This window comes from Pongo pygmaeus, chromosome 12 (assembly GCF_028885625.2).
Source record: "Pongo pygmaeus isolate AG05252 chromosome 12, NHGRI_mPonPyg2-v2.0_pri, whole genome shotgun sequence".
Classification (NCBI taxonomy): Eukaryota; Metazoa; Chordata; class Mammalia; order Primates; family Hominidae; genus Pongo; species Pongo pygmaeus.
Window position 1 is genome coordinate 40,611,806 of NC_072385.2, and position 20,192 is coordinate 40,631,997.

A 20,192-nucleotide genomic window follows, 5' to 3' on the forward strand; every position below is an offset into this window, starting at 1 on the left:
AGATAATATAAGCTCCCAAACAAGAATTTTAACTTGAATTTTCAGGTTTGGTTGTCTGCCCTGCTCACGCCGAGTTCAGACTGAGGGTCTGTGATAAATTAAAGTCACTGAAATTATTAAATTAGGAACCTGGGAAAATGAATGGGAGGTATTCTGGGCTAATCTGTTCTACTCCATATAATTTTTACTTTCTGGTGTGCTCACAGTGTGTTTGAGGTTCGGGATTACTTTAGGTGTAACTAAAACATTTTTTCTATTAGAAATTAAGTGGTAATTTAAAATTTACCAAAAGGAATGATACTGATATTGCCCAAAGAGAGAGAAAAAAGACACAAGAAAAAATTAAAATGGCACAAAATATGGATGCTGTAATAAAAGCCAAGGGAGTTTTTTCCTCTCTTTGAAAAAAATCCAAACATCATGGCATTAAGCAAGGTTATGGATGGTTATACTTGAAGTCTGCCTAGTCATCATATCCAAATTAAAATGAGTATATAATTAATTCAGTTGATTAAGAGAAAGAATGAAATGAGAAATCATTGCTTATCTTCATCATGTAAAGCTCCAGAGCTTTGAAGATATGTGACTTTCTGTTTTACACATCTCCTCAGAGTCTGAGGCAGAAATAGCAACAGGTTATCAATAGCATTTTTTAAGTAAGAACATGAATCAAGACTGCAGAACATGGTTGGGTGAAGGGGGTCTCCTGGGGCTGTGTTCTAAATTTAGAACAAATGTAGAAATGATGAATGTAATTTAGAACAAATGAATTGTAATTTAGAACACATGCTTGCTACACATAACAGCCCGGCCAGCCACCTGCCCCCTTCATGGGGTGTACTCAAATGCATGGCCAGGAGTCTCATCGAGGGGCACAACAGGCAGGCTGGCCCCAGCTCTCAGCTCCACAGCAACAAAACTTTGCAAGTGATTTTAGAGAGTCAGTGGACTCCCATGCCTGTAAAAAACACTCAGGGGTTGGTAAGAATTATCTTGCAGATCAGATAATTTCCAGTGAGTGAAACAGAGCCATATTCTGGTCATCGTGATTTTAAATTTGTGTCTTTTTTTTTTTGGTGAGACAGAGTCTTGCTCTGTCGCCCAGACTGGCATGCAGTAGCGTGATCTTGGCCCACGGGAACCTCTGCCTCCCAGGTTTAAGCGATTCTCAGCCTCCCGAGGAGCTGGGATTACAGACATGTGCCACTGTGCCCATCTAATTTTTGTATTTTTAGTAGAGACAGAGTTTCACCATGTTGGCCAGGCTGGTCTTGAACTCCTGACTTCAAGTGATCCTCCTGCCTCACCCTCCCAAAGTGCTGGGACTACAGGTGTGAGCCACTGCACCTGCCTTAAATCTGTGTCTTAATTACAAATCTCATGTTGTGTGAGCAGAAAGAAAATTCTTGATACCCATGTACCCCATCAAAGTAGCATTCTCCTATGCCATCATGTTTACGTGTTTATTCATGCAGCAAATGCACGTCATGTCTTCTACGTGCCGGCACTGTTCCAGTTGCTGAGTAGACCACAATGAGAACAACAGTCAAAATCGCTGGCCTCAAGAAGCTTATGCTCTGTTTGGGGAGGCACAGAGTAATCAAGTTATGAAATGGAAATGAAAAGTACTTCTCGGCCGTGATAAGCAAGGGTGCACAGGATGCCTGGATTATTTGTGTTTGTATGTGGGGGGATTATCAGTTGGCCGATGACAGTTTCCTGCTACTAATTACTGTCTCAAAAAGTGGCAGGGGATCAAACACTCCAAAAGCAAGATGCTCCTGTCTGGCAGCTGGGCCCTGACATATAATTGGTTTCACCTAACAACTCACCACAGCAAGTAAACTTCTGGTTACCTACAGGTGAAGTTTCTCTCAGAAAACCTTCCAGGAAATGACATTGCTCAAATACTAAGACAGTGTGTGTATATTTGATGAAATGTTTTTATGCTCATGGTGACACCCACTAAGTTATTCAGAATAAAATGATCACAGTTCTTATAGTGTAGAATTTGCAGTTTCAAATTTGTCCCAGAACTGGAATCGTTTTCTGAAAGAACGTTGCCCCTGCCTCATTGCACAGTGGCTCCCAGGACTGACCTGGCCTGGCTTCTTTGCTTTCCTAAGATGCGTTTGTCCCCAGCTCTGTCAATGATAGCCTCATAGGGCTCTGCCCTCCTCAGCACTGGCCAGCTAGTTTTTAAAGTATCATCTCAGAGCCCCTGCTACTCACATGGTCACAGTTCCGTAGGCAGAAAAAACAGGAATATAAATATTTGTGATTTAAAGTCTCTCTTAGGAACCACACATGCCTAGGCTTGCAAATGTGCCTAAAATATGAGAACGGAATTGGGCGATACGGAGGACACCAGCAAGCCGATGTGGGGGTGGGGGTGTGAGGGGCGGTGCTTTGGTTGTTGAGAAGGAAAGCTGACTCACACCGAGACTCGTGAAGGAAGGAGGCAGTCCTGCAGAGTTGGGCAGAAGGTGTTTCAGATGGACCAAAGGTCCTGTACAAAGGTCCTGTGGGGCCAAGAGCCAGGCGTGCTGAGGAAACTGAGAGGAAACTGTGGCCACAAAGCAGGGAGCTGGCCTGGGAGGCAGCTGAACCCAGCCCAGGAAGGGCGGTGGAGACCACTTTCCACGTGGGGGCTGGGCAAAAGGGTATGGATTCTATTCCAAGTATATCATGATTTGAAAATGATGGAAACTTGTTTTAGAAGTAAAATGGGCCACTATCCTTAACAAAATGAGGAAAGGGAGAGATTAAGTCTGGGGGAGTATTTGCACAGATGGAGGGCCTTTAGGGTGTCACCTAGACACCGGGAGATGAAATGCTAAGTGAACCATTGTCAAGCTTGGGTGATCTGTCCTTCCCCAGCATAAATTCAGATGGGACGGCTCCAGGTCAAAGGCAGAGGAAAGAGCTGGGCTTTGCGCTGATTGTACCCTATTGGAGAATGAGATTCTGCATTTAGTTATTAACTAAACTTTGAACACTGATCCCCTGCTACTGATTAAACAAAAGCCTGGCTTTCCTTTGGCTACCTGCCTTAGCTTGGGCTGCTATAACAAAAATACTGTAGGCTGGAAGGCCTCAACAACAGACATTTGTTTCTCCCAGTTCTGGAGGCTGGGAAGTCCGAGATCAAGGTGCCCAGCAGACCCAGTGTCTGGTCATCTCCCACAGCAGACGGGGTGAGGCCACTGTCTGGGGTGTCATTTACAAGGGCACTAATCCCATTCATGAGGCTCCATCTCTAGCCTCCATGACCTAATCACCTCCCAAAGACCCCACCTCCAAATACCATCACCTGGGAGCTTAGGATTTCAATATATGAATTTTACGGGAGACACAGACCCCCAGACCACAGCACTTCCCATTTGCCCAGGATTCCCCCCATGGACACCTTATTAAAAATGCAAGTTGGACTTGGACTACAGCTGTCAATAATGACTCTGGTCACATAAAGGAAGGACCATAATTAACCACCTCCATGGATGAAGGAAAGCTCTAGGTCGGGAGCTGCGTGCAGGGCGAACATGTGCACTCTCCCGTAGCCTAACCTCTCTCTGCTCCCCAGCCAGGGTTTGAGACGGCCCCCACCACTTCCATTATGTAAGCAGTGAAAACATAATTGAAATTGATCCTCGCTGAGAATGGCTTTACAAGCTTGAATAGTGCAAAGGTTCAAATACTAAATCTTTTTTATGACCTGTAATATTGTCGTTTAGCTCAACAGTACACATCACTATGTTTTTCTAATAAAGGGAACCACAAGAGTATTATAAAACCTATTTGCACTATACCAGAAAAATTAAGAGGCAGAAAACTGAGTTTAGAAATATGAAATATTGATGTCTTCATTTGAAAATCAACAAATTCATCCTTCCAATATGCTAGTACATATTTCTATCATAAATCATGGCTCCGGGAGAAGGGGATCATGGGGTTATGGGATTATCATGCTATTAACCAGTGGATATCTAAAAGCAGGGAAGTATGAGTCCATAGTATAAACATAAAAAATTATCTGTGCATTGGGTTATATATATATACATATTATATATATATACACATATTATATATATATACACATATTATATATAATACATACTTTATATATATATACATATATATACATACTTTATATATATACATATATACATACTTTATATATATACATATATACATACTTTATATATATACATATATACATACTTTATATATATACACATATATATACATACTTTATATATATATACATATATATATATATTTTTTTGACAGAGTCTCGCTCTGTCGCCCAGGCTGGAGTGCAGTGGTGCAATCTCGGCTCACTGCAAGCTCCACCTCCCAGGTTCGCGTCATTCTCCTGCCTCAGTCTCCCGAGTAGCAGGGACTACAGGTGCCCACCACCACGCCTGGCTAATTTTTTTGTATTTTTAGTAGAGGTGAGGTTTCACCGTGTTAGCCAGGATGGTCTCGATCTCCTGACCTCGTGATCCGCCCGCCTCGGCCTCCTAGAGTGCTGGGATTACAGGCATGAGCCACCGTGCCCGGCCACATTGGGTTTTATTTATTAATATTTATTAATCAATGGATTTTTTTCTAGAGACAGGGTCTCGTTTCGTCACCTGCACTGGAGCGCAGTGGTGAGATTGTGGCTCACTGCAGCCTCAAACCCCTATGCTCAAGTGATCCTCCCACCTTAGCTTCCCAAGTTGCTGGGATTACAGGTGTGCCTGGCCAAATTAATAGAATTAAAAATCACACCTATTAGAACATTTTGCAGGTAATCTGTAAGGCAGAGGAACGATCGATTTACAAGGGCTAATGTGTTCTTGCGGGGAGCATGTTAATTCTCCCTTACTCTTCATCTACTATGGATATGAACCCATTGTCCAAAGATCCCCAAAGCTGTGGTCAGCAAAAGAAAGCCAAAATGGGAATAAACAGGCATTTTAACAGGAATTCACCCTGGCTGGCAGAGCTGCTGCCTGCCACCTGTTCCCAGCCTCCCTTCTCCAGCAGGAATCTCCCAGCTCTGCTCAGGGCAATACGCCTGGCTAAATGGCTGCATTTCTTAGCTTCCCTTGCAGTTAGATGTTGCCACATGCTTCGGAACTGTCCAGTGAGCTATGGCAGGTGTCAGAGACTTCCTAAAAGGCTGCCAACTCATCTGGGAGGAAGCTATTCTGCCCCTTTCCATGTGTCCCCTTTGCTGCTGCCTGGAGTGTGAATGTGACAGCTGGGTAGACATCAGAGTAGGGCGGAAGGAGCTCCAACCCCTTGTGGAGCTTCCCCACCAGGCGCAAATTACCTGCCTCATTCATGGGAAAGAATAAACCCTCATGTCTTTCAGCCACTGTAGCCAGGCCTTATTAATAAAGACAAATTAATTTGCAGTTTCTCGTTATGAAAAATTGGGATATGCAATTTATTTTTTTCTAGATAAGCAAGGTTTAAGAAAGTCTGCTTTATGGCAATCTTAGCTTTCATATCAGTTCCACTGGGGTATCATTCATAGTATAAAATGATTCCCCAAGGAACCGAAGTGCTGATTAACTGGAAAGATTCTGATTTGGGAAGAGGGAGTGAGGAGTGAGAGTTCCCTGCTGCCTAGCAGTGGGGATAGGTGCCAGGCTCCTGGTGTTGACCAGGTTTGAACCCCAGGAAGGTCTGAGTCTGGGTCTTGGTTCCACCCTAAGCCACAAAGTTTAGGGATCTTTACACCCCAGGTGCAGGGATGTAGGTTTAAGTCCAGCACAGTTTCTCACGATCCCAAATTGGGCTGGACACTAGAGAGCTCTCCTCTACTCATGCCTTCAAGGGGGCTGGTAATTTCCAACCACACTCCTTGGGAGCAGCTCAAAGTATATAAGAAAGGCTCCAGATAGGTGAGCGGCCACCAGGACACTGGCCTCATTAAGCAGGCCCATTAACGGTATGCACCATGGGCTTCAACAATGAAATACATACCCCAGACGGGATCTAGGGGATTCACTGACTGGGAGAGAGTATGTGGAAACTTCTACTTCCATTCCCCCCGCCCATGAGCATGGAGCCCAAGCCTGCTGTGCTGTTGTCCTGTGCCTCTGAATCAGTGATCTTACCAGCCACACCCATCTGCGCAGGCCAACAGTGTGGCAGTAACACAGGAACCCTGAAGTCTCGGTGGCATAATACAATCATAGCTCGTTTCTTGCTCATGTCACATCTGATGCAGGCTAGGTGGCTTTTCCAGATGGTTCTGCTGCCAGCAGTGACTCAGAAACCCAAACTCCTTCCAGCCTGTGGCCCCACCATCTGCCTCTTCTCAGGGCAGACAGGAGCAAAGGCTTGGATGAGCACATGGGATGTTCAGGACCAGGCCCAGCAGTGGCACACCACTTCAGTTGGCTAGCATCTACTCATATACCTCCAGGCTGACTGCTGTAAGGGTGGGGAGTGCAGTGTTCTTGTGTGTCCAGGAGCAGAAAGTGGGATTCAAGTGTGTAACTAGTCTCTGTTGCCAGAAACTTTCCTAAACTTCTCATTCTGTTTAAACAAAACCTCTAGCCAGCGGGTCTGAAGCATAAGATGTCCTAGTATGGCCAGGCGTGGTGGCTCGCGCCTGTAATCCCAGCACTTTGGGAGGGCAAATCACGAGGTCAGGAGATCGAGACCATCCTGGCTAACACGGTGAAACCCCGTCTCTACTAAAAATACAAAAAATTAGCCAGACGTGGCAGCGTGTGCCTGTAGTCCCAGCTACTAGGGAGGCTGAGGCAGGAGAATGGTGTGAACCCGGGAGGCAGAGCCTGCAGTGAGCCGAGATTGTGCCACTGCACTCCAGCCTGGGAGACAGAGCGAGACTCCATCTCAAAAAAAAAAAAGATGAGCATAAAAGATGATGGTCACTAAGGGTTTAGAAATGTCCAGAGAACACCTGCATTTCCAACCTTTGGCGTATCTGTCTAACAGATAGAAAGAGGCAGGATGGCTGGCTGGATATCTGGCCCTGGAGCCTAAAGACCTGGTGTTAAGACAGTGCTCTGTGGCCAGGCACAGTGGCTCACGCCTGTAATCCCAGCACTTTGGGAGGCCGAGGTGGGTGGATAACAAGGTCAGGAGTTCAAGACCTGCCTGGCCAAGATGGTGAAGCCCCGTCTCTACTAAAAATACAAAAAATTAGCCGGGCATGGTGGCAGGCCCCTGTAATCCCAGCTACTTGGGAGGCTGAGGCAGGACAATCACTTGAACTCGGGAGGGTGGAGGTTGCAGTAAGCCGAGATCGCGCCACTGCACTCCAGCCTGGGCCACAGAGTTAGATTCTGTCTCAAAAAGCAACAACAACAATAAACAAAAAAACAAGACACTGCTCTGAACTTCCTGGCATGAGCAAGCTGGCTAAGTCCTCAGCCTCGGCAAGTCTCAGTGTGCATCTCTGAATGATGGTGATTGTCTTCTATGGGGTCATGCTGAATTGCAGTGAGATGCTCGTATCCATTCTTCAGTCTGCCGGAACTGTTGTTCTCCCTACACTCTGGGATTGTTCTTGCCTAGGTCACCAGGGACCTCCTAATTGCTAAAGCCAGTAGATACCTTTCAGTCTTTATGCTCCTGGAGCTTTTTACTGCCATACAAGACCATGATCTCTTCTTCCTCTGTGAAACCTGACTCCTGGTTTATTCTTGGTCTCCTGTGGGCAATTCATCTTGACCTGCCCCTTGGATAATGCTGTTTCCAGGGTCCCACTGCTAGGGTCTCCATATTCTCCCAGCTCACTGTTTTAGCAGCCTGGCGGCTCCTGCACTTAATTTTGAGCCTAGGCTTCATCTTTTAAGCTTTGATTCTTGCATTCAATGGAGTGGAAAACATCTCACTGGGAAGTCTCAGAGATGCTGGAAACGCCACACCCTCAACACATCCAATCCTCCTCCTTGTTTCCTGAATCAGCCAGGACCACCACCAATCCTCCTAAGGAGAGGTCACAGAATCATTTTCAGTGTCTTCTCTCTCACTGTTTATCCTGCTTCTGACTTTCTCTTCCTCAACCCAGCCTCTACAGTGATTTATCTAAAATGCAAACTCCGAGCCCCAGCCACTGACCTTAATAATGAAGGCATCTTCTCACTGGCCCCTGCCAAGTGTTCCTGGAATGCAGACCACAGAGCTCCACAAGAAATTCAAAGATCTGGATTTTTTTTTTAAAGTAATGTCTTCCCATTTTTAAATACTGGCAACTTATCTGACTGTGTGGCCCAAATAAACACAAAAAATGGCTCCAGCCTGGCTCAGGTCCCCAGGTGGCCAGTTGGTGTCCTCTAGCCTGAAGGCTGAAAGCTGGGCCTGTGCCTCCTCCACCAGAGCCTGGTTCCCTGCTAGCCTCACCGTCCCCAAGCTTGCTTTGATCTTCAGACTCTAATGGCAGCAAAAGGTTTATGGTCTCAAGCCATTCTGTTTTTCCGAGATGTGATTTTGCAAATAAATTTATCCATTTTAGTGCTTATTGTCGAGCTGACTATAGAGTTTACAATTCTTATTATTTTAAGTATGTGATATATGTGGTTAATTGGAGATGCCCGGGTGCTGACAAGCTGCATTCTCCTGGCTTGGCTTCTAACTTGCTTAACCTTCAGAAGCCCTTCCTCATCTGAAAAGTGGGGAAAATAACAGTACCTACTTCATAGGATTGATGTGAGCATTAAATGAGGTAACATAAACACGGGGCTTAGGCTGGAGCTTTGCGCGTTAAGTAATGTTAGCTCCAATTCCTATAATTAGCAATTACACTATCTCTTTCATTCCTTAACATTACCTTTGGCTATGAGTGAAGTGACTTGTGTATTCAGCAGCTACACAGCAGCTCAGAACTAAATGATCTGCTCCATTTTTGGTAATTACCCAGATGACTTTCCCACACATCTAACTGAGCAAGGTGACCCTGGTCTTGATCAGAGATTAAGTACTTGCTTTATTGAGAGACCAGGCTGCTAAATGGGGCTTTTAAATCTTTCAGCACAAAAGCTTGCCACGGTCTTGGATATGGCGACGCCACATGGAGATTCTTGGTAGGCTGAGGGCGAAAAGCACAGGCTGTGTTATGTACACTTTTCGGTTTCTACATTTCCTAAATATGTGTGAAATCCCTGAAATTAAGGATTTTAGGCTTCCTAGAAGGCAAAGATTAAACAGTTTTTTTTAAAAATTACGAAATTTCTCTTTTTATTATTACAAAAACATGGCGGGGGGAGGCATGGGGAGAAATGAAGTAAGACTGGATTTCTGACTTTCTGTCAGTGGCAGAGGTCAAGGGCTTGAACCCAGGGCTGTAAGAGGTGGTTCCACAGCCCTGGGGTCCATCACAGCTATGTTTAGTTCAGTCCCATCTTATGTGCCTTTGCCCAGGCTGCTTGCTGCCTGGTAAATAATGACCTGCTCTCAAAGACTGTAAGAGTTGGCTCCACAGCCCTGGGGTCCATCACAGCAATGTTTAGTTCAGTCCCATCTTTTATGTGCCTTTGCCCAGGCTGCTTGCTGCCTGGTAAATAATGACCTGCCCTCAAAGGCCGTCTTTAGGTTTTAGACAAATCTGTGCTTCCTTTATCAAAACTGGGTCTGGGAACAGCTACAGTGCAGAAATGCAGCAACGTATCTGCAGGGCAAGCACCTGAATCCAGAGTATGTATCCTGGGGAAAAGTTCGACCTATTAGGAATTAGAGTCAAGGCCATAACGGTGTTCCAGATGAGGAGGCAAATAATACATTTGGATGTAGATGGCTCAAGAGCCACAGGAGAAATGCAAATAAAGTCCTAGGCTGGGCACGGTGGCTCATGTCTGTAATCCCAGGACTTTAGGCGGCCGAGGTGGGAGGATCACTTGAGCCCAGGAGTTTGAGCTCAGCCTGGGCAACATAGCAAGACCCCCTCTCTACAAAAAATTTAAAAATTAGCCAGGCGTAATGGTGTGCACCTGTAGTCCCAGCTATCGGGAGGCTGAGGTGGGAGGACTGCTTGAACCTGGGAGACAGAGGCTGCAGGCTGCAGTGAGCTATGGTCACGCCAATGCACTCCAGCGTGGGTGACAGAGCAAGACTCTGTCTCAAAAACAAACAAACAAAAGCCCAAAATAAACAAAACATAAATAAAAAGTAAAACCTTAAAGTATGTAACAGGTCAAGTTTCTTCCAGTTGGAAACGGGACGGCTTCTTGGGAAAGGAGCACAGGAGTTAGGCCTTGGAGAGATAATACTAACATATAATAAAAAATAACAATGTCCAGCATTACTGGGCATTTCCCATGAGCCAGGCACTAAGCATTTTATGTGACTTATCTCATATAACCCTTACTGCAACCCTATGAGATAGTCTTATCTATCACCTCATTGAGAAAATGGAGGCACACAGGATGAGGAATATGTCCCGGGTCACGTGCCTAGTCAGGAGCAGAACCAGGACTCAAGCTGACCACCAGACTGTTGGGTCAGAGCACTGAACTCCTTCAGTGCCCTTCTCTGAGGCCCAGGCAAGGGACTGGGTTCCATGTGCTGTGAGCCTCTGAGTTTAGCATCCTTCCAGGGGGAAGTAAAGAGCAGATCAGAGAACTCTCACCCCATTGTAGGTTTCCTGTTTGGTTCTGATAACTCTCTCCTTATCAGCAAGGGAGCTCAGAGTTTCATTGCCACATGAGTGGCTCATATAAGAAAATCCTAAAGGAATCAACTGTGCTGCGGGCGTAAAAGTAAAGGCACTCACAGCAAGCCCAGGAACCATTCACTCCTGAGGCTGAGCTCCACGTCACACAGTCTTTGGCACCATGGGCCAATCACAGAAAGAATCAGGACCCTCAGCTGAGAAAACTCCTCCCAATCAGCTATGTGGCCAATGCTGAGGCCAAGGAAATGGCTCGTCCAGGACACGTGGGGTCACAGTAGGGGCAGGGCAGCTTTCACACAAGAACAGGCAAGTCCAGGCCTGTCTCTCAGATGGGTGGCAGGCAGTAACTGCAGGAGCTGGGCCAGCCCCATGGCTGGCTGGTGGCAACGTGATGGGCAAGAGAGAGGAGCTGGACAAGGAGGGAGAGGGGGACCCTCCCGCTGTGCCTGTAAAAGTGGGCATACCAAAGAGCACAGCAGCTACTGACTGCCACGTTGTGGTCCTGCTGCATGAAGATCCCCCATGTCCCCTGGCCTCCCTTTTGGAAAGGAGACACACAGAATCGGCCCTAAATTCTCCATGCTACTGTCTTTAGGAGGGCTTATTTTTATAATTTGCCATTGAAGTTTTTTTTTTTTTTTTTTAATTTTTTTTGAGACGGAGCCTCGCTCTGTCGCCCAGACTAGAGTGCAGAGGCGCAATCTCAGCTCACTGCAAGCTCCGCCTCCTGGGTTCACGCCATTCTTCTGCCTCAGCCCCCGAGTAGCTGGGACTATAGGCGCCCGCCACCACGCCTGGCTAATTTTTTTTGTATTTTTAGTAGAGAGGGGGTTTCACTGTGTTAGCCAGGATGGTCTCGATCTCCTGACCTCATGATCCACCCACCTGGGCCTCCCAAAGTGCTGGGATTACAGGCGTGAGCCACCGCGCCCAGCCCATTGAAGCCTTTAACGGAGCCCAAAAAGCTATTTTCCATCCAAGAGCAGGGAGGTGGTGGCTGTCATTTGCTGCCCCTTGTGTCCCGTGGCTGCACTACACCCTTGCTGTCCCCCAACTCTTTCTGCTCCTGTCTCTAGGCGATGCTTCCAAGAGGCCGACCAATGCAGGAGGCCCCCAGAGGAGGACCCAGGTTTCTGGCCCTGGCCCTGTGCTTGCTCCTGGAATAGTGCCTGGGGCTAGCTGTCCACCCCTGGGTTCCTCACACTTGTGAGCTGGGATTCCACTTCCCAGCTTGCTAGACTCTTAGATTTAATGCAAAGGGCACCACACTTGCCTCCTTCTCACTCACCATGTCTCCCTTGAACCACTGCTTTGGCTTCTCCCAATGTCTCCTTGCTTCCATCCTCCACTCTCAGCTGGAGTGGCCTTTCTATGATGTTTTTCCTATCAGGTCACCTCCACATTTAAGACTTGGCTCCCCACTGCCCTTGGAATAAAGTCCTAGGTCACTGCCTTAATTACCACACCTCAGTGCACTGAGCCCTTCACAACCTGGCCCAGCCATCTCTCTAACCTCACATGGAGCTAGGTTCCATCTGCTCCCTGCCACCCTCCAGCAGGTGGGAGAGTCCCTCAAACACCAGGTACTGATCAGGTTCTAAAGCCAGACCTGCCACTGGGGTTTTGAGTGTTTTTGTTTGTTTGTTTGTTTTGGTGGGATAGATAACAATCCTTCATTTCAGTTATACCAAGACCCTCACAGTTTGCAGAAGGCAGTGTCATGCTGTTTTCCACTTCTGGCCTCCTCTGATCAGAACACCCTTATCCATTTTTACCTATGAAGTTTGTGCCTCATAATACCCCTTTACTAAAGGCTTTTAAGATTCCAGCAAAGTGGCTGGGCGTGGTGGCTCACGTCTGTAATCCCAGCACTTTGGGAGGCAGAGGTGGGCAGATCACGAGGTCAGGAGTTCCAGACCATCCTGGCCAATATGGTGAAAACCCGTCTCTACGAAAAACACAAAAATTAGCCGGGCATGGTGATGCTTGCCTGTAGTCCCAGCTACTTGGGAGGCTGAGGCAGAAGAATCGCTTGAACTCGGGAGATGGAGGTTGCAGTGAGCTGAGATCATGCCACTGCACTCCAGCCTGGGTGACAGAGGGAGTCTCCTTCTCAAAAAAAAAAAAAAAAAAAAAAAAAGATGCCAGCAAAGTACACGTGCACTTTTCTGTCTTCTTCACCAGCTGTCAGCTCCTTTCAGGCAAAGAACAAGACTTTATGAGCTTAGCACAGCACTTGGCATATAGTAGGCCCTCAATACATTTCTGAAACGATGCATGAGTGAATGATGGACGGTTGTGGCCATCCCTTTTAATTCTTTTTTTTTTTTTGATAAGGAGTTTCTCTCTTGTTGCCCAGACTGGAGTGCAATGGCATGATCTGGGCCCACTGCAACCTCCATCTCCTGGGTTCACGTGATTCTCCTGCCTCAGCCTCCCAAGTAGCTGGGATTACAGGTGTGCACCACTAGGTCTGGCTAATTTTTGTATTTTTAGTAGAGACGGGGTTTCATAACGTTGCTCAGGCTGGTCTTGAACTCCTGACTTCAAGTGATCTGCCCACCTCGGCCTCCCAAAGTGCTGGGATTACAGGAACGAGCCACTGCGCCAAGCCAATTCTCTCATTTTGAACTAGGGCTTACATCAAATACCCATGTCGCCTTAAGGTGCAACTCCAGCAGCTCTATTCTGCAGGTGGGAATAAAATGTGCTAGCAAGGGACATCGGCAGGCAGCTCTCGGGGTGTGAGATATTATATGAAGAGACACCAGCAGAGTTGTTTGTTTAGGTCTTGGTTTGCCTGCACTGGAATGGTCTTCCCTTACTGCCTCATGGAGTGGTGAGGTCTCCCAGGTTCCCCGACGTGCAGACATTCTAGGCTCTTCTAGCTGACATCAAAGAGGGATGACAGGCATTGAGGGAAGTGAAGCACTTTAAGGACAAAGAGTGAATGGGAGATAAGCTTTCTTTATTTTGTGTATTCTGAAAAGAATGTCGACATCTGCATATTTTTGTAAAAGAACGTAAAATCATTTTGGCAATAAGGGTGTAAGCCCAAGAGACTTGGTCTTGTATCTCAGGAGCTCATGGCAACTTTGTAAACCAAGTTTCCTGAACTGAAGGGATGACCTTAGGACCCCTGATGGCCCACCCTCACGTGCTGTGGGTGTGAGGGAGTAGGGGAGCCTGAACTCAGGGAGGCTGCTCCCAACAGGAGCCAAGGCAGCTTGTTCCTCACAGTCCAGAGGTTCTCAGAATGGTCTCAGACTAAAAGCATCAGCAACACTCAAAAGTGTCTTAGAAATGCACATCCTCAGACTCTATGCCACCTCCTGAAGCAGACACTCTGGGATGGGGCCCAGCAAGTTGTGTTTTAAAGCATGCTTCAGGTGTTCTTGTGCCCATTCAGGTTCAGAAAGCGCTGCCAGAGTCCAACCATTGGGCAATCATCTTTGGGAACAGAGTTGGGGACACAGGAGTGGGTTCCACCACTGCAAAGGCACGGTGAGAAGCGAGGAGAGAGTGGAGCAAAGGGTCTTTCCTGGGCCTTTTCTCTCTCCACTCTCTCAGGTTAATTCACGCTCTTGGTTCTAGCTCTTACCTCCTGGAAAGAATCTCTCATCTCTGATTTCTGCCCTTATTTCTTCCTTGAGCTTTCTTCATTCCCCACTAGTCATTTAAATCTGCGGAGCCTATCACTGCTTCAAATCAGAAGTATCTAAAACAAAACTCACCATCTTCTCCCAGTTTTATTCATCTGACTCCCTGTTTTCATGATTCCCTCCCTCTCCTAATTATTGAACAAGGGCTCCTACAGCCATGCTCTGTGTTGGGAGAGTCTCTATTGTCCATGCTATCACTAATTCTCACTCACATATGTTCAGAGCCCAGTGGTTATTTTCTCTTCTCCCTCTTCCACAGGCCCAGTCTGATGGGTTTTCATATAATCTTTCGCATCTGTTCTTTGTTTTCCAGATCCCTGGCCTCTACACTAGTCAAGACCCTCTTCATCCTAATCCAACTTAAGACATACCTATTTGGTACCTAGAACCTAGAATACCCTGTGTGCCAGGCCCCACGGTAACAAAACAGAGGATTAACATGGGCCTTGCTCAGGAGGAATCTGGTTCCTGAATCACTGCAGCAATCTATTAATCAACCTTCCTCCAGACTAATCTTTCTAAAATACTGGGAATTCATTCCCCTGTCCTAAGTTTTCTATAATGTATCTCCATGTTGCACAGAGGGTCAAGTCCAAATTCCTGATCTCCACAAGTAGACCTTCCACAGCCTGGATCTCCCTCTCCAAGCTGACTTTCCAGAACTCCCCAAACTGCCTTACAAGTCTCAGGGTCATTCCTGCCTCTGGTTCTTTGACCTCCCATCCTTCTGCCTGGTATGCCATCTTCCCTTCCACCCGGTCTGCAGAAGCAGTTTGCCTTTTCCTACCTCTCTGAAGCCTTCCTGGGCAGTCACAGTCTGCCACACTCTCTTCCCCCTCGTTTGGCACGTAGTACATACTGGTCTTTGCTATTAGTTGCCTTTTAATATGTATTCATGTTCCCCAAATTAAACTGCGGGCGCACAGCTCTTATAACCAGCGTTTTGTTCTACCTCGAGGAGCCCAGCTTCTATCTGGCAATGTCAGCTGGAGCATGGGGCACTGGGCCACAAAACTTTGCTTACCCTTCCATGCTCTGGCTTTTGGCCATTATCCCTGTATTTTCCTGGAAATCAGCTTTAACCACTTCACATTTCAACAGCTGACCTCGTGCTCAACCACAGCCCAATTCAGCCTGGGGAATGCTGCCCACTGCCTCTATACAATTCCCAGGACTTCGGAGTCGTGGAGCTGCCCATGTGTTCAGCCGAAAAGAGGAAAGGAAGCACAGAGGTCACATGAGCCACTGGGTCACGTGAGCGGTTCCACGGCCAGCCCGGAAGTGGCAGGCGTTGCTTCCGTGGGTTCCATTGGCCCACCGGCAGTCACGTGGCTGTCCATAGCGGAAACGTGGGTGGGGTTGGGGGGGAACAATGTGAACGCGTGTGGAGTGACGCTACTGGCTGAAACACTTAGCAATTATTTGGGAGTAATAATCTCGCAATGGTGAGATTATTATATTTGCGGGTAATATTATATTTAGGGGTAATAATCTCGCAATGGCGAGATCTCGGCTCACTGCAACCTCCGCCTCCTGGGTTCAAGCAATTCTCCTGCCTCAGCCTCCCAGGTAGCTGGGATTACAGGCACCTGCCACCACGCCCGGCTAATTTTTTGTATTTTTATTAGAGACGGGGTTTCACTATGTTGGCCAGGCTGGTCTCGAACTCCTGAGCTCGTGATCCGCCCGCCTCAGCTTCCTAAAGTGCTGGGATTACAGGCATGAGCCACCACGCCGGGCCTATTTGGGGGTAATTTTCTTAAGGCCAAACACACACAGGATAATTTCACGTGTATTTTCAGGTTAAAATACACTTGCGAGTCGTGGCAGCCCAAGGGAGTGACCTCAGTGGGATGTGGGGTTCTGCTTTTGGCCTAGCTGTGTGTACCCTGGGAACAAAGACTAAATCCCCAAAGTCCACAGAGCTTTTGGTGGGCGGCTAAGTGAGAGCGGAGGCCCCTCGGGCTGCGCAGAGGCCCAACAGCCCTGGCTGGAAGGTATTTTCTAGCGCATCCCAGGCACTGCCCGTCCTCCAAGCATTGGGTGGATTTGCTCCTAAACCTTCTTAGGGCAGCTATTGCAATTATTTGAAACTTTAAATTTAATTGATGTTACACAAACATGAGTAAGATGGGTTATGAGTGAAAAATACATTTTTAAATAATAAAATAAATTTGATTACTTTGGAAAACTTGGCTAGGGTGAATTGATTAAAAATGATTGTTAAATTGGTTGGTTGTGAGACAATTGTAGGGGAAAGGGCTGGGGAGTTACAAAAATATAGAAGACTCTGTACTCTGATTGCTTCAAGGTGTCTTAAAGTCTAACTGCACTATAAAGAAGCCTGACCTGGAAATCAGCTTTGATGCATTGCATATGTGGATTTTGCAGAAGGAACCGCAGAGACTCAGGAAAGGGCCTTGGCCCAAGTTCAAAAGATTGGCAAATATGTGTTTTAAGTTAAAAGGGTTATGTATGTATTTTTTTAGAATGATTCCCCACTTTCACTATTTCGATGAAATCACCAGCTAGCTATCTTTCTAGCAGATCAGATAGACACATACCATATTGGGAACACAGCTCCATCAGTAGTGTGCTAAAGTTGCTGGGTGTATGGCTGTTTGACTTAGCTCTGCAATTTCTGTGAACACTCCTCCTGGCTAAACAACATGTACCTATAGCTTTTAGTACTTTCAGGGTGAGGTTGTGACCACTTGCAAACTAACTCATCCCATATTTACTGCCATCTCTAATTTAGTAAAGGCATACTGCCGCCCAGGAGGTCCGAGACTAGCCTGCCTGGGGCTGTTCCACAGATATCAGGAGCAGATGGTAGAGCTCCCCTCTGACTCCCTCTCACATAGCACAGCCTTGGTGTGGGGGACAGGAGAGGCAGGGAAGAAGGAGAGTAATCTTCAGAAGCATGGGCCCTTCACCCACTACTTTGTGGGTAGAAAGATAAATCCCTGTTAGTAACAGATATTTTACTGGAATGAATATGGGTAGAAATGGACATCTTTTCTGTGCTTTCTTAGAGATAAAGATCGGTACTCTTATCTGTTGGAAATAGCAAAAACAAAACAAAACAAAAAACAGCCTTCTTGCATGCTCACATAATCAAGAAACCACAAGAAGAAATCTAAACCTGTTAGCAGCTTGCTGGGAGAACTGCGTTGGGGCCAGAGTTATTAATACATTTCAGAGTAAGCCGACCATAGCAGGATGACTTCTTCTTCTATGTTTAAACACCATGCTTTTAAAGAGTCAATTTTTGTGAAATGGTAAATTATGCAGGGAATGAGCAACCCTTCAACATGAGAGCATTTTACAGAACTGGCCCCACACTGACACACGAAGAGTTGAGAGTTTGTATTTCCCTCCATTCCTTTGGAAACCTCGTGTACCTTGTTCATGCCCTTGCCAAATTTGATTCTGTGTTATAGTTACCTATGTGCTTCTGTATTTTCACTGCTAGAGAGTAAGCTCCTTGAGGTCAGGATAGATCTGAGTCCCCAGACTGTGTAGCAGAGAATGTAAGTGCATGGTAGATGCACAATTCGTGTTTGTGGAATGAATGGATGAATGAATGAATGAGATGGAAGTGGTAAGGAGATACCATAGATGAAGGAGACTGGACTGTAGCCAACTTCCAAATCACAACCAGCAAACATTGCACCGCAAAAACAAGCTCAATATTTTAACAGAAACAATTTTGCCCTTTCCTGTGACTCATGGCTGACACCAGGGCAGGGACAGAGACCTGGGCACTTGGTCCATGCCCTATCTCCCAAGTCAGAATGTGGTGCTAATGAATGGTTGAGCAGCTGCTAAGAAAAGGGTAAAAAAAAAAAAAATCCATGGATAGGCTGGGTAAGGTGGCTCACATCTGTAATCCCAGCATTTTGAGAGGCCGAGATGGGCGTATCACAAGGTCAGGAGATCGAGACCATCCTGGCTAACACGGTGAAACCCCATCTTTACTAAAAATACAAAAAATTAGCTGGGTGTGGTGGTGGGCGCCTGTAGTCCCAGCTACTCGGGAGGCTGACGCAGAATAGTATGAACCCAGGAGGCGGAGCTTGCAGTGAGCCGAGATCACACCACTGCACTCCAGCCTGGCTAACAGAGCAAGACTCCGTCTCAAAAAAAAAAAAAAAAAGAAAAGAAAAATTCCATGGATAGTTACCTCCCCTTTATATCTAATACTATTTATATTTTATATACTTAGATAAAAAGATACCTAATTAATTTCAGTGGGGAATTTTTGTTATAGGAGACCATAAAAATAATAACATAGGCTGGGCGTGGTGGCTCACGCCTGTAATCCCAGCACTTTGGGAGGCCAAGGTGGGTGGATCACGAGGTCAGGAGATCAAGACCATCCTGCCTAACATGGTGAAACCCCGTCTCTACTAAAAATACAAAAAAATTAGCCAGGCATGGTGGCAGGTGCCTGTAGTCCCAGTTACTCTGGAGGCTGAGGCAGGAGAATGGCGTCAACCCAGGAGGCGGAGCTTGTAGTGAGCCGAGATGGCGCCACTGCACTCCAGCCTGGGCGACAGAGTGAGACTCTGTCTCAAAAAAATAAATAAATAATAGCAATAATAACATTTTTTCCTTCCACTTATAAGAGCAGTCTGGACTTGTGAAGAAAATTTGGCCAATATGGAATAATATAAAAAAGAAATCAAAGTTCATCATCTTACCACCCAAGATTACCACGGTTAACATACATCTTTTTTTGTTGTGTTTGTTTGTTTGTTTTGTTTTTTGAGACAGGCTGTGTCACTCTCACCCAGGGTAGAGTGCAGTGCTGCCATCATAGCTCACCACAGCCTCCAACTCCAGGGCTCAAGCTATCCTTCCACCTGAGCCTCCTGAATAGCCTCTACTGCAGGCATGTACCACTAAGCCTGGCTGACATTTTTAACCTTTTTTTTTTGCAGGGACAAGGATCGCTCTATGTTTACCCAGGCTGGCCTCAAACTCTTGGGCTCAAGCCATTCTCCCACCTCGGCCTCCCAAGGATTACAGGCATGAGCTACCACAGCAGCTTAACATCTTGATAACATGGATTTCAGTCTTTCGTCTCTACACTGTTTGGTTTCATAATTGGGATCACACTATACATGCAACTTTGTGTGCTGCCCTCTTTATTTACCTGCTCTGTATTTTCAGCATTTCCCATGCCATGATAGTCCTTGGAAACATAATTCTAACGGTTAGCTAATGTTCTATCACTGGATGTGTACTGTAAAGTATTTAACAATTCTTCTAAGTTTGTACATTGTAAATGGATACTTCCATTTAAAAAAATTTATGTATATATTTACATAGTGGGCATTGTGTTCTTTATGGTTTCTTAGGAGGGTGGCAATTCCTTCCCTCTTCCTTTTGAACCTTTGAGGCAACCACTTTTTAGCCGATGATTATGAATCATGTCTTTTAATAACATGCTTATATTGCTGTATCTCAAAGCTTCAGTTTTAGCTACTATTGGCATCCTCTACGGAAGGTAAGCATTTAGCTGTTTCACTGCCCCACCCCCACCCCCCCAGCCTTCAACACCCACACACTCTTCCCATCCTGCTTTCTCCCCAGTTCAGCTGTCTAGTAACTTTGACGCAACCAGCATTCAGCATTTACATTATCATGTGCATGCATCTTAGTCAGCTTGGGCTGCTATGATAAAATACCACGGACAGAGTGGCTTATTACTCACAGTTCTGGAGTCTAGAAGTCTGAGATCAAGGTGCTGGCCGATTCAGTTCCCGGTGAGGCTTGCAGATGGCTGTCTTCTTGCTGTGTCTTCACGTGGTGGCAAGAGGGAGCTCTGGGGTCTCTTCTCTAATGACCTCATCCAAACCTAATCACCTCCCAAAGACCCC